The sequence below is a fragment of the Labeo rohita genome, chromosome 5, assembly GCF_022985175.1.
Source record: "Labeo rohita strain BAU-BD-2019 chromosome 5, IGBB_LRoh.1.0, whole genome shotgun sequence".
Classification (NCBI taxonomy): domain Eukaryota; kingdom Metazoa; phylum Chordata; class Actinopteri; order Cypriniformes; family Cyprinidae; genus Labeo; species Labeo rohita.
In genome coordinates this window covers 40865554-40881771 of record NC_066873.1, presented here as the reverse complement: position 1 = coordinate 40881771, position 16218 = coordinate 40865554, and the positions used below count along the sequence as shown (strand labels likewise).

The following is a 16218-nucleotide window of genomic DNA, read 5'->3' as shown; positions in this document are numbered from 1 at the left end:
AAGCTGCACTCTCTTTCATATAAATGCTGTTCTTTTGAACTTTCTAATCATCACAGAATTCAGAGAAAAATACATCAGTTTCTACAAAACATATTAATCAGAACATCTGTTTTCAGGAATAATAATAAGAAGAAATGTTTTTGGAACAGCAAATCAGCATATTAGAATGATTTTTGAAAGATCATGTGACTGAAGACTGGAGTACTGATGCTGAAAATTCAGCTTTGCATCACAAGAATAAATTACGTTTTAAAATGTATTTAAACAGAAATCAGTTATTTGAAATAGTAATAATATTTAACAATAATGCTATTTTTACTGTATTTTTAATCAAATAAATGCAGCCTAGGTGAGCATTCTTTCTTTCTCCTTTCAGAAACAGGGAAAAAAATTATACTGACCCCAAATTTTTGGACAGTTACTGTATTGCAGAGCAAATAAAAAGCGGGATAGAACTTCTATATTTTCATTGATTGGATCATAAAAAAAAAGTGGGAATTACTTACCAGAACTGAAGGGGATGGATGATAGAGGAAAAATAAAAGAGCTTGTGAAAGTCAATTCAATAGGCAAACAAGATATTTCATATGAAGTTATAGCTGTGTCTGAAATCTGAGCAGATATCTGAGCTTTTTTGAATAAGTAATTACTTTGCAGCTATTAAAAGAGTACAGTCTGTGTAGTGTGAATGCAATTTAGATATCCTGATCAATGCATCCATCATGTTGCCAATCATCAAAGCATCCATTGTATTAGTAAGTTAATTCATTATTTTACCAAAATAAGAGGGATCATATAAAATGCATGTTATTTTTTTATTTAGTATAGATCTGAATACGATATTTCACATAAAAGACGTGTACATATAGACCTCATTTGAAAAGTTTACATACGCTTGATTCTTAATACTGTGTTGTTACCTGAATGATCCACATTTTATTTTTTTTTTTTTTTTGGTTAGTGATAGGTGTTCATGAGTCCTTTGTTTGTTCTGAAGAGTTAAACTGCCTGCTGTTCTTCAGAAAAAATCTTTAGCTACAGAAGATACTTACATGTTTCCCAGAAGACAAAACAAGTTACATTTACCCTGATTTTCAAATTTAAAACGTTTTCACCCCCGGCTGTTAATGCATTGGGTTTCCTTTGATGCTCCAGAAGGAAACGCAATGCATTAAGAGCCAGGGGTGAAAACTTTTTTTAATTTGAAGATCAGGGTCAATTTTACTTATTTTGTCTGCTTACTTATGTAAGTATCTTCTGTAGCTCAAGAAACTAAAAAAAAAAAAAAAAAACCCCCCCCGCCCCGGCTCTTAATGCATCATTTTTCCTCATTTGGACCTTCTGTAATAGTTGCATATAAGTCCCTCAGTTTTCTTAGTTTGAAAAGATGGATCGTAAAATCATATAGTCATTGTTGGAAAGGGTTCAAGTACACAAAAATGCTGAAAAGGATTTTTCTGAAGAACAGCAGGCAGTTTAACTGTTCAGGACAAACAAGGGACTCATGAACAACTATCACTAAACAAAAAACTCAGCTGTGGATCATTCAGGTAACAACACAGTATTAAGATTCAAGTGTATGTAAACTTTTGAACGGGGTCATTTTTTATCATTTAAACTATTATTTTCTCTTGAAGACTTTAAATGTCTTTTATGTGAAATATCTTATTCAGGTCAGTAATTAATAGAAAATAACATGCATTGTGTATGATCCCTCTTCATTTGGTAAAATAATTTACATTTTGCAGATTCTACAAGGTGTATGTAAACTTTTGACATCAACTGTATTTTTAAATATATTTCAAAATATAAAAAAAAAAAAAAGGGCCACAAAACATATTTGCTAAAATATGTTGAAAATATACGTTTGTAAAAAACAAAATATATTTATGTATAAATATTTTTACATATATTTATGTAAATATATTTTACTGATATATTTTTGGCCTTTTTAGTACATTTTAGAAAATATATTTTGCCCAATATACTTCAAGCGGAAGGAAGGACGGAAGGAAGGAAGGAAGGAGAGAGAGAGAGAGAGAGAGAGAGAGAGAGAGAAGAAAATCCACATATTACATTTGAAGAAAAAAAATATTTTCTATAACATTTGTGAACATGAAAATCAGCAAGGATCATACTTTACAGTGAATGAATCATTGTATAATTTTATATATATATATATATATATATACAATAATACAACATACAGTTATTAATATTAAATCATTATAAATCTAGTTATTAGATTTATATTATAGATCTCTAGTAGGCTATTTCATCCACATTTGCATTTAGCCCTAATGTAGGTTACAGTAACATTGGAAATATATTTTCTTGCCCCTGAAATACATTTTAAAATATATTTTCGTATATAAAGGCTGAAACTATATGTATTTTCTATTTCAAAAATATATTTCACTGAGGTTTTGTTTACAACATATATTTAGTATATATTTAGTCACAAAAATCTGTCTTTCTTGCTGTATGGGGCTACTTTTTGCCTACTGATTTATGAATCCTGTGAATTCTTTTCTCATACTGTTTTTTTTCACATAATATATAGTAATATAAGTGCTAATGAATCATTCAAAATAAAATTGTAATGCTCTTCCTGTCTGGCATTGGTCCAAAAAATGCATAATCCTGCTCTAAATTCATGCCATGTCATCAGAAACATACTTACTTCCTTAGAGTTGTCTCTCCATGTTCAGCTAGAGCGAGGAAAACACAACACTTTGGCTTTAAGATGAAATCTCTTTTTTGCTAAGAGCATAAATCTGAAAATAATTTCAAAAGCAAGGGTAATGTCCTTCACTTTCAGAGCTACTGCCATCCACCGCCACACGCTGTGCAGCCCTCAGCGGACCGCGAGAAATGTTTTGAACAATATGGTGTCAAAAAGAATTCTGTTTCCCTCCACCGTCGGAACGAATATGAAATATGTGGGAAAAATAAATAACGTCTGCACAATGCCAACCCAGGGCAACACGAGAGAGTGATTGTGCTTCAAAGCCACAGGAATATACAGTATTAACAACAGTGATATTGCAACACCTCCATTACAGGCCGTGTTACATGAATCATTACCGCCGGTGACTTTTGATATTCGATAACATCCATCACGGAAGATTCGGAGAATAAAAATGCATTCGTAGTCAGGGGGCCGTCGCTTTACCCCTGAGTTTGCCTGCCGCTCCTTTAATCAAACCTGACTTTTTTACGCCGCCAAGGGGATCCAGGGGAATCAAAATGTCATTATTCTGCAGGGATATGCTCCACGAACCTCGCTGACCTAAGTTGGAGGCTACGTTGTGCTGTGAAAGTAGACGCTGCACAGACAAGCTTTTAAAATAGAAAAGTTACCAGACAGCAGACGACTTTGAGTTTGTGAATGCGCTCAATAAGCATTTTCACTCGTGTCTGTTTTTGAGATAAGGCGACTGCATTCAAGCCATCGACTCCATTGCATCCTCTGAATAACAGTCTGGATTGCTACCGTGTCTCTTTATTATAAAAACATCAGGCGTTTCTTATAATCGCTCAAATGCGCACTCAATACAAAAGGCTGAGCCAGAAATAATGTTTATAAAGGAGTTACGAAACTGAAGAATCCGAGGTCGCATCTCTACCTTCAGACGTCTGCCAAGGTTCTGCTGAATAGATTCAAAGGTCTTTGAAGTGACTTCTGGGTTGTTCGGGCTACTTGTCTCCGCTAAGGGCTTGTGAGCACAGGCTGTCTGCTGCAGAAAAGCCTGTCTGGAAAAGTGAAAGAATGACACTGGCCTCGGCTTTGTATCTCAGAGTCTGTCTGCGCTGTTTAGAAACATCTGATGCCCAAACATGAAATGCATGTCTGGAAAGGAAAGGATGTGAGCGGAAGGGAACACGTGAGGTTTTATAATCTCGTTCTTAATGAAAAAGTTTGAGGGTGCCGAACCTCTGCCGGCGAGTCTTTTTTCAGCGTAATTAAATGTCATAAACATTGTGTACGCTTTATTGCACCCTCCACGGACCAGTAGATCTGAAGAGAACGGTAATGTGACAAAGTTCCTCTGAGGTCTGTGATGGTGAATAATTAGTACATTATTAGTAGCATATTATACTTTTAAAGAGGTCATGAATTGGAGAATCAAAGGGTTCTAGTTACACATACAGCATAATGGGTTACTCTACAATTAAAACATACTATACATTTATTATAGTTTGTTATAGTTTTATAGATTTATTATGTTTTTACAACCCAAATATAATGCTAGAATCAACACTTTTCATGAATAGTTAATCTGAGTGGCTGTTTTCATATGCTCATTTCATATGCGAATATGTTAGCCAATCAGAGCAGTGGGTGTTTACATTGAAATCTCACAGCACATGCCCCTTCCAATGGAGTGCTAAAATCAGGGTTAGAAAATGATCATTTATATGATTTTTACTATTTTTACTATTTAAAATAACTGCTTTCTATTTGAATATATTTTAAAATGTAATTTTTTCCTGTGATCAAACCTGAATTTTCAGCATCATTACATGATCCTTCAGAAATCATTGTTTATTTGCTGTTCAAGAAACATGTATCATTATTATTATTATTATTATTATTATTATTATCATCATTAAAACAGCTGATTACAATTTTTTTCAGGATTCTTTGATGAATAGAAAGATCCAAAGATAAGCATTTACACACTATAAGAAAAGTATAGAAATTAATACTTTTATTTACCAAGGATGCTTTAAAGTGATTAAAAGTGATCATAAAGACATTAATAATGTTTCAAAAGATTTCTATTTCAGATAAATGTTTCTCTGAATTTTCTTTTCGTCAAAGTATCATGAAAAAAAGTCTACTCAGCTGTTTTCAACATTATAATAATAATAATGTTTTGTTTTTTTTTTTTTGAACAGCAAATCAGAATGTTGGAATGATTTCTGAAGGATCATGTCATTGGAGTAATAATGCTAAAAATGCTAAAAATTGAAATCACAGGAATAAATTATGTTAAAAATATTTTAAAATGCAAAGCAGTTATTTTAAATAGTAATGAAATATTTCAAAATGTTCCTTTTTTTTTTTTCTGTACTTTGGATCAAATAAATGCAGGCTTAGTGAGCAGAAGAGACTTATTTAAAGAAACATAAAAAAAAAAAAAAAAAAAAAAAAATTCTCACTGTTAAAAAACTTTTTTTTTTAGAAACAAATTATTTTAAAAAAGGCATTTCATGACCCTTTAAAATGTAGAATTGATATAAGCAAGGATCTGGTAGATTTGATGTGTGAAGATTGTAAATGAATATTTCTTGCAGTCAAAATCTTTCACCAGCACTTAAAAATTGCTGGTAAATTTCACAATTACACAAAAAAAGAAAGTAAAACATTGATACATATGAAATTTGGAAGTAGAATGACTGAAATAGTTTTTCTTGTGAAATAAATGTGTAATTCAGCTATCTTTGTATTTACAACTTAAAATAATATTTTTTACTTCACACACTTGTTTGTAATACAACTGGTTTCGACCCTGTCATTGTTTGGTCTAACCAGAAACCTTGACTATAAGCTTTTATAACCAGCTAGTAAAGTATCAGGGTTGTTTGCGAGTCCAAAATGTTAGAAAGCAGTTAGAATGTTTCAAAACAGTTCAAAACCAAAACCAACATGAGTGTAATTTTCCAGTAGAAACAAATCAGCATGCATTTAGTAGCTTTTTAGTGCACTAAAGTACAGGTACGCATTGAAAACTAGCTAATGCATTCGTTTTGGTGCTGGGGGCTAACACACAGAATAATAAGCTAACACAATACCTCGTCTGGGATGTAAAAAAAAATCATTGGAGTTAAATTTTCATGCTCTGTTGAAATCTATTATTGCATTTTTTGGCCTTATTGCCACTTTTTATTGACAGGGCAGTGGAGAAAGGGCAGGAAATACAAAGGGGTGAACAGGATCAGGAAATGACAAGACATTCTTGCGTGAACTTGCGTCACCCACATGAGTAGCACATCTCATGTCAGGCCACTACTGCTAACTACAACAGCATTCTTATTCCATGCCGATGACTAACGTGTATGAATGCATGCCATTTCATAATAACTTCTATTGTCTTTGAAATATGGATGAAATGTACTGCTGAATGTACTGACAAGCATTTATGGTAAACAACTATTTAATTTAGTTTCTGTTGAAACATACGTATTTAAAAGTATTTGTAATTTCAAGTTGCAATTTAGTCCATTTAAGACATTTTAACTGTTATTAATGCAACACAGAATAACATACCCACAGTTAAAATGACATGCTTTAGTGTGTTAGCCAGTGCATTAAAATAAGCATTTTTCTAGTAGGCCTGTCAGTTCAACGTGTTAATTAGTTATGAAATATGTACGTCATCTTATATTTCATATAGTTGACTGTTGACAAATGTGGTGCAGTGCAACAACTTTACAAATGCAGTTATGCCCTAAAATTCAAGATATTGGTGCAAAAATGTCCCTGTATGTGTTTTGTCTCATATATCACATATCACACAATATCACACGGGCAGCAAGAGCAATATGACAAAAGTGTTGATTGTGTCCTGATCTATCATGAGCTTAAATGTGATTTTATACAACAGTTCAGTAAATAAGATGTTGATATTGTTTTATATTTTAAACACAATATTATGTTTTTTTGCTCAATTTTGCAGAGAACATATTACCTTTGAAGCCATAGCAGAAGCAACACAGCGGTGTTTAGTTTTTGAATTAATCTGCATTTTGAATGAATTGTGTGAATCAATGATTCAAAAGGCCTTGCATAAAGAGAGCTGTACTTCATTTCTGAATGAATCAGCTATTTGAAGAGTCAAATGAATAAATGAATGACTCATAAAGACATTTACCGCCACCTGCTGGCAGATTTAGTTTCTTATTTAAAGTATCATTTTATTAAAACATTATGTCATCATTTACTGCTGTCCTTTCAAACCTTTCTTTTGTGGAACATGAAAAAAAGGTATTTTGAAGACTGTTGGTAACAAAGCTTGTTCTGGTTACCAATCACTTTCATCATATGAACAAAAAATACTATGTTTCTCAAATTATCTTCATTTATGTTCCACAGTTTACGTTAGGCTGTTGCAGCCTAAATGTTTGTGTGTAATAAATTTTATGTTGAATCAAATGAAACATTTCTTTCTGAAGCTACAATTTGTAATGTCTACTTGATATTTTCTCATTTAACACAAAAATAGCTTTAAATTACCTTTTGTGGGTATTTTCACAGTCAAATTTATTTTGCGAAAAATGAGATTAAATAATCGAAACACCATGTAAATAATTAGATTAACAATTTGAATCGACTGACAGCCCTACTTTAAAGCATTAAAAAGGTTATTAAAACATAATAAAGTGAAAAATATGAAGTGTACTCTCTTACACCAAAAATAAAATTCTTTCATCATTTGCTCACCTATATGCTGTTCCAAACCGGTATGATTTTCTTTCTTCTGTTGAACACAAAATCATTTATTTTGTAGAATGTTTTATAACCAAACAGTTGCTGGGAGCCATTGACTTTCATAGTAGGGAAAATACAATGGATTCAATAGCTATCAGCAACTATTTGGTTACTAACATTCTTCAAAAAATACCTTGTTTTGTGTTCAGCAGGAACAACATGAGGGTGAATAAACTATGACAAAACGGGGTGACCTATCCTTTAAAAATGGCCTTTTATTTCATTACTTTTTTTATTATCTGCAAATACAGTTTTTAAAAATGCACTTATTTGAAGTACACTACAAGTGCACATTTAAGCACAGTTCTTTTTCCAGTACTCCCCTACAAAAATGACAAAACAAACAGATACACATTTACTAAAAGTAATGCATGACACCTCTCACACTCAGGGCCGCATAGAAATTGTCCACTAAAATGCTCTCAAATGAGAATGTTCCTCATTCAATTACCAAGAGCAGGTAGCGTTACATTATACTTATTCCTTTAGCAGATGCTTTTATCCAAAGCATCTTACAAATGAGAAACATAACAAGCAACAATATTTATATCACACAATGCCCAGTACAAGCTACTGTAGATTACATAATTTCTTGTTACTAGACTACTAGCCAAATTGCTGTTTAAAAAACATCAAGTTTTTTGATACATTTCCACTCAACTTTCAGCATGCAGTTGCATTGCACTGCAATACAACAGTACTGTACGCAATATAGCATAATCAGCATGTCAGTAAAAGATCATGCATATGATTAACAAATCAATATGTTGCCTAGGGTAGAAATAGTCACTAAGTCTTTTGGACCTAGTTTTGATGCTGTTTAACCTTCAGCAAGATTGTAGTGAATGGATTCCTGAATGATGGCACAAGGCCATATTTTCACAATGGCTGCTGTAGATGCTTTCAATGGAAAGTACAGTATATTTGACCCAGGTATTTTTCTTGCAGTCATGACAACTGGCTTTTCAGTGGTGTTGCTGCATTGCCAACAGCCAATGGTGGTGTGAATAGGTACTTATGCAACATTATTCCTCATTCTCGCTAGCTGCTTCTCTAGGAATCTAAAACACAGGCTAATATTGCTGTCCGAAACCCCAAAGAGGTGCAGGTCAGCACAGCTTTGATTTTGTGTGTACAGCAGTCCGGCGTTTATTTTATATCATACAACTCCCAGTGGAGATTAAAAGTCGACTCAGCAAGATGTATGTCTCGACGTTTCTTTATGGTTCTTGATAAAGTAAGACTCTCGCAATATTTGGAGGCTAAAATTCCACTCAAGGGGAGCCGGGTGGCGGTTCAATAGTCTGTGGAAGCAAACAGGGCCGCTGAAGTCCTTTGGGTCGAATGGAATCCGAAAGTGACAAAAACAGGCAATTCAAAGCAGTGTTTATACAGGCACAGGCACCTAATTGCCCGACAGGAAAAGTTTTTGTTTACTCTGCAGCTGTGTACAGAAGTATTGAGAACGTAAATGATTATTTTTCATCATTGTGATTTCATATTTGGTTGTGTTATGACTGAGCCTTACCTCCTAAAAAGTGTTGTGGAAGGAACAGTGAATTATTAATCATAATTGGACATTCTGTCCTACTATGGAAGCCCATTTCTGCCCATTTTTTTTCTGAAACTTTTTTTCTCAGAATTGCGTGATATAAACTCACAATTCTGAGAAATGAAGCCAGAGTTGTGTAATATAAATGCAAAATTCTGACTTTATAACACAATTCTTAGAACATATCAGTCTTTTTCCCCTCAAAATTGCAATTGTGAGTTTGTCACAATCCTGAGAAACAAAAGTCAGTATTGCGTGTTATCTCGCAATTCTGACTTTATTTCTTGCAATTGTGAGTTTATATCATGCAATTCTGAAAAAAAGTGTGAATTGTGACTTGCAACAATTCTGACTTTATAACTCACAATTGTGAGGTTACATTATGCAATTCTGAGAAAAAAAGGCAGAATTGCAAGTTTATGTCACAATTCTGAGAAAAAAAGTGAATTGTGAGATAAAAGTCAGAATTGCAATTCTGACTTTATTTATCGCAATTTCACGTTTATTTATATTTAGTTTTATTATCACGCAATTCTGAGGAAAAAATCAGAATTTTGACTTTATATCTCACAATTCTGACTTTATAACACGGAGAAAAAAGTCAAAACTGTAAGAAAAAAGTCAGAATTTATATCTTGTAATTCTGACTTTATAACACGCAATTTCGAGTCTTTTTTTCCCCTCAAAATTTGACTTTATAAGCTTATATCATGCAATTCTGAGGAAAAATGTCAGAATTGCAGATCAGACTCGATCTCACAATTCTGACTTTATAACTCGAAATTGCAAGTTTATATTGTGCAATTTCGAATATTTCTTACAACTGTAAGTTTATATCATGGAATTCTGAGAAAAAAAGTCAGAATAATTACTATATCTTGCAATTCTGACTTTATAGCTCAAAATTGCAAGGTTTTTGTTCTTTAAACGCAATTCTGACTTTATTTCTCGCAATTGTCAGTTTATATCATGTGATTCTTAGGAACAAGAAGTCAGAATTGTGACTTTATATCTTGCAATTCTGACTTCATAACATGGAATTGTAAGTTTATATCTTGCAGTTCTGAGAAGAAAAGAATTGCGAGTTTTATATATATATATATATATATACATATACATACAGGTGCATCTTAATAAATTAGAATGTCATGTTTTTTGCACAAGTCACTGCACCCGTTCACCAAGAAATTTTAGAGCACTTGATGCTTCCTTCTGCTGACCAGCTTTTTAAAGATGCTTTTTTAATTTTCCAGCAGGATTTGGCACCTGCCCACACTAACAAAAACACCAAAAGTTAGTTAAATGACCATGGTGTTGGTGGTACTTGACTGGCCAGCAAACTCACCAGACCTGAACCCCTTAGAGAATCTATGGGGTGCTGTCAAGAGGAAAATGAGAAACAAGAGACAGATGAGCTGAAGACCACTGTCAAAGAAACCTGGGCTTCTGTACCACCTCAGCAGTGCCACAGACTGATCACCTCCATGCCATGCTGAATTGAGACAGTAATTAAAGCAAAAGGAGCCCCTACCAAGTATTCAGTACATACGCAGTAAATGATCATACTTTCCAAAAGACCAACAATTTTTATTGGTCTTATGAAGTATTCTAATTTGTTGAATTGGTGGGTTTTTGTTAAATGTGAGCCAAAATCATCACAATTAAAAGAACCAAAGACTTAAACTACTTCAGTCTGTGTGCATTGAATTTATTTAATACACGAGTTTCACAATTTGAGTTGAATTACTGAAATAAATGAACGTTTCCACCCACGACATTCTAATTTATTGAGATGCACCTGTATATAACGTTTGTTCAAAATCAGGACACCATATCAGTCCATTATATGGAGAAAAATGCTGAAATAATTTCTTTACGACTGAAGAAAGAAAGACATGAACATCTTAGATGACAAGGGGGCCAGTACATTATATGTGAATCTGTTTTGGAAATGGACTTCTCCTTTAAGAATAGTAAAAACAATTAGAAATGTGCCCTTGTTTGACTTAATTAACACTTGCGAAAAAGTTATTTAAGCTTGAACAGAGCTTCCTATAGACTCAATTACTGTGTGATTGATTCTAACATTAGAGTGATGTGACAGCGTTACCTGAGGAGGTCTTACACATCTGCAGTCTTATACAGCAGCCCGCTTCTACTGTAATAGCACTCAGATACTCATAAATAATCTTGATTAGACAGTGATGGGGGGTGTAAGGGCCCCCTATCGAATTCATTACGTGTGGATCGACAGGTAAGATGAAAACCCTATTTAGGACTAAAGCTAATCAAGCAAATGCACAAAATTAAAACACGATGACTAAGTTTTAGAAAAGAGAGACAGACTAAAAACGGATCACATGTGCATGAAAATTGCTCTGTGTGCTCCACTGGGAAGAAGCATGTTTAATGGGAGATGAAAGGAAGGCTTGAGAAGTTAAAATAGCGTGCGGGGAAATGACTCAAAGGATGTGATAGCGATGATTTTGTGGAGCCGTTTTCCGGTGTCAGCTGGGTCACTTGACAAACACAAGTTTTAGGCATGACCGAAAATTCAACTAGACTAGTTTATAGACATAGCAGAAAAAAATCATTTTGTTTGTTTGCATCCTTAATGCGATCTCTCATTAATATTCCTATATACAGTGTAGTTTTAGCACACATAAGCTGGTCAGTCTAGGCATACTTGACAGAATTTATGTTGCTCATGATTTTAAAAACCTTTTGATCTAAAGTTTTTTGCTTAATACTTGAAATCAGTTTTGTAGACAAATATAAACTGTGCCCACATATGAATTTCATTATAGAATTTTCTGACAAAAAATCTTTACAAATTAAGTACAAATGCTTGCAAAAATATTTTTTAACAAAAGAAAAGTACTAGGTCATTGTTTACTTTAAACAATTCTCAATGTGCCGTCTTTGCTGTTTTAAGTCCAGTTGAAATAATGCATATGCATAATGACCATTTTCAAATTCAACTCATTTCATATCATTTTTTTTTCAAAAAAAAAAAAAAAAAAAAAAAAAATCTCACATCTCACTTAGTGTTTGTCAATATGCACAGTTTGTGCTTTGTGAATGCAGAGCACTCCAAGTTCATCTTATTTTCACTTTTGCTTAATTCTAGATACAGTATATGTATATTTGCCTGCTACAGGTTACTATTCAAAACTAACATCCACTATAGTTTAAATAATTTTCCTCCTGCCATTACCATTGTCACGCTGTCGCATGCGGGGAATGAGGAGTAGGGACGAGGAGAATCTGGAACATGCACATTTATTTAATAATCCACACAAGGAACAGGAACAGCAGGGAATCCAACGCAAAATGACATGAAAAGGCTTAGAATACACGGAGTGACATAAACAATAACCGACAACCAAACGGGGAACACAACCAAACTTAAATACACAGACCAATCAGGGGGAGACAGGTGTGAATGATCAAACAGTGACGTAATAATTGAAAGCGGAACAGGAAAGACCAAATAAGGGCATACACAAGGGGAAACCACAGAAACAGTTCACAGGGGTGTGACAACCATATAGAACCAGCACAAGTCATATGATCCATGGCCAGTCAAGTCCCTTTGAGGTTTCAATTTTGGTGACCATCTTGGTAACAATTTTAATTTGTATTTTTTTTACTTTTTTTGTTTGTTAAGATTTTATTTCAACAACATACTCTATCCGATATACTATTATAGCTTTTATTAATATTTAGATTTTTTATTTTTATATTTTGTTTAATTTTACTTGTGTGTTTTTTTTATTCTGTTGTCTGTTTTTGACTATATTTTAATATTTTAGTTTTAGTCTTTTCAGAACTTAGTCAAAACAAATAAAAATGAGAAATGTTCCTTTGAGGACTTTTTTAAATATATATATATTTTGTTTCAATTAATATCTATTTTATTTCAAGTAAGAAAATGTTTCATGGTTTTTAGTTAACAATAATAACCCTCACTGTAAAAACAAAAACAAACAATAAAACAAACAAACAAAAAACCTACTGTACTGTATTATTTAGAATTTTCTGTATTGATTTTTCCAGTTGTTTTATCTGAACCGTCATTCATCTTGAAATCATGTGATTCGATTTGTGTCTTCTGATTGGTTCTGTGGACTTTTGCTGAAAATGGGAAGTGAAGGCATGCATATGAGCCAGCATTCAGTTGTCAGGCTGCAAGTTTAATAATTCTAATTATTAATTTTTTATATTATTATTATTTTCATGTTAATACAAAAAAAAAAAAAAAAAAAAAAAAAAAAATCAAAGGATAAGTCACCCAAAAAATACAATTCATATTTTATTTTATTTTATTTTATTTTATTTTATTTTATTTTATTTTATTTTATTTTATTTTATTTTATTTTATTTTATTTTATTTTATTTTATTGCCAAAAAAGCACACATTAAATAAATAAATAACCTACTGTACTATATTATTCAGAGTTTTCTGTATTGATTTTTCCAGTTGTTTTATCTGGGCCATCATTCATCTTGAAATCATATGATTCTATTTGTGTCTTCTGATTGGTTCTGTGGACTTAGAAGCTTTTGCTGGTAAAGGGAAGAGATGACATGCATATGAACCAGCGTTTAATAATTCTAATTATTATTTTTTTGCTATTATTATTATTATTATTATTATTATTTTCATATTTCCATCTTAATAAAAATCAAAGGATGAAAAGGATTAGTCACCCAAAAATACTATTTTATTTTATTTTATTTTATTTTATTTTATTTTATTTTATTTTATTTTATTTTATTTTATTTTATTTTATTTTAATTATATTTCCCAAAAAAGCACACATTGACTTTTCTGGCAGCAAAAGATGATCATATTTGTTAAATACCAATTAATTGACTAAAGTGACATTTTTGAAAGTAAGGCACTATATTATTATGTACTAATATTTTCATTGCCTTTAAAGTGAAATTACCGAACCTAAACATAAAAGCCTGATTTAAAAAATGGTAATTTAAAAGAAAAAAAAAAATGTCAGACTGAGGGTTTTGCATCTGAAGTCTTCATACATATATATGTATGTATGTATGTATGTAGGTATGTGAAGAGCTCTGTATTTACTGCTGTGTGAAGTAAATTTGAAAGGCAAATGCAAACATTACCCAGCCAACCTTTGTTACTGATCTCTGCAGTGCCTTGGGATGAAACACAGAGCGGAGAGCATTTGTCTTCTGTTAAAGGGCTGTTACTGAGTAACTGTGAGGTTTCCAACTGTTGTCTTGGCAGGGTGGTACTGCGGCCCCTCTTAAAGATGCATCATATTGATGGATGGCAGGTTATTTGCAACAACAAAGGACAGACTGCGAAGGAGAGAGAAACTAGTTTACTCTACGCGGTCCGCAGATCATTCTAGAAGATCTGCCAAGAATACATGCCCTCCATCATTAGCTCAGGACGGACGAGAAGCGCAGATGGTAAAGCCGCGCTACCATATGTCCTTCCAGGGAACCCACCTGTCTGGACATACAGTGACACCGGGCTTTAGATTACACTCAGATTAGCCATTAAGAACATTTTCGGTTTCATACAGACGCCTATTGTGCATCAGTAATTGCGCTTTGTTGTTTTATAAAGTGAACTGAATTCATAATCCAACGTTTTGAATATGTAATCCAAGCTGTTATGTACTGAACTGTTTGTACAACAATAAAATGTGATTACATTTGAATTTTAAATGGGTGTTTTGCTCCACATACAGAAAGACAACAAGGAGCACAACAAAAGATGATCTCTGATGGAACTTTTTTACATTATCACATAGATGGTATGTAGTCCTCTCGCATTAATAATACATTTGCTCTTTCGGCACGTAACAGGAATATAAAGAGAAAGCTATTAGCACAAACAAAGGAAGAACGGGCTATTTTCGATGCCTATCGAGCAGTCGGGTTGCCGAAAATCGGTTTCATGCATAAGAAATTGATTGTGTCACAGAGGATGAGAAGCGATAGATGTCTGTAATGACACTGTCACAAATATATGTTCAATACGCAGCAATCCTGCAGCGATTGATCGCACTGTTGCTTCAGTAATGGTAGACTCCAACTGACTGCGTATTATCAAGTTTTCAGTCTTTTCGGCCTCAAACTGACTGCACATTATTCAGCATTCAGTATTTTGCTCATAAAATTGCCGTTATTATGCTGAATACTGTAATTATTTTCATTGCAACTATTATGTGTGAGATATGTGTGAGACTTCCTCTGCGGTGCAGACACAAAGCGAAGCGTCCTTTCTCAGATTCTACATGTCATGAAACAACTTTCACAGCCTATTGCCATTTCTCAGACATGCTTACCTTTGAAAAGTTAGAGGTAGGTAAGACTTTTTAATGTTTCTGGAAAACAATCTCATATGCTGACCCATTATTTGATCATAAATACAGTAAAAGCAGTGATATTGTGAAATACAGCATTATTACAATTAAAATAACTATTTTTTATTCTCATATTTTTTAAAATGTAATTTATTCCTGTGATGCGAAGCTGAATTTTCAGCATCATTACTCCAGTCTTGAGTATCACATGATCCTTCAAAAATCTGTCTAATATGTGGATTTACTGCTCAAAGAACACTGGAAACCCCCATCACCCCCCAACATTCTTTATACGAAACAGATTTTTTTGTAACAATGTAAAAAAAAAAAAATCCTGTAACTTTGATCAGTTACACTGCTGTTCAAAAGTTTTTTTTTTATGCTCATCAATTTTTATGCTGCATTTATTAATTCAAAAATACAGAAAAAACAGTAATGTTATGAAATATTATTTCACAACTATTATTTCAACTCTCTCCTATTTAAATATATTTTAAAATGTAATTTATTCCTGTGATGCAAAGCTGTATTTTCAACATTATAAATCCAGTGCCACATGATCCTTCAGAAATCATTCTAATATATAGATTTTTTTTTCTAATTTTGTAATATACTGATTATTATTATTATTATTATTATTATTTATTTATTTATTTATTTTTTTTTCATTTTTAAAATAGAAATCCTTTGTAACAATATAAACTATCATTTAAAATTTTGTGGTCAGTAAATTTTTATTGTTTACCTTTTAAAGGAAAATTCATACTTTATTCACCAAGGATGTATTAAACTGATAAAAAGTGATAGCAAAG

The 16218-nt window shown here is 32.7% G+C and overlaps 1 long non-coding RNA gene across 1 annotated transcript in view; it reads left to right on the top strand.

Annotated features, from left to right (window-relative positions):
* Positions 1 to 14633, top strand: part of LOC127164897 (uncharacterized) — a 65599-nt gene extending 50966 nt beyond the window's left edge. Inside the window, exon 3 of the long non-coding RNA XR_007827718.1 lies at positions 14317 to 14633. This is a non-coding gene — a long non-coding RNA (uncharacterized LOC127164897). The remainder of the gene's footprint in view (positions 1 to 14316) is intronic.
* The last annotated feature ends 1585 nt before the right edge of the window (positions 14634 to 16218 follow it).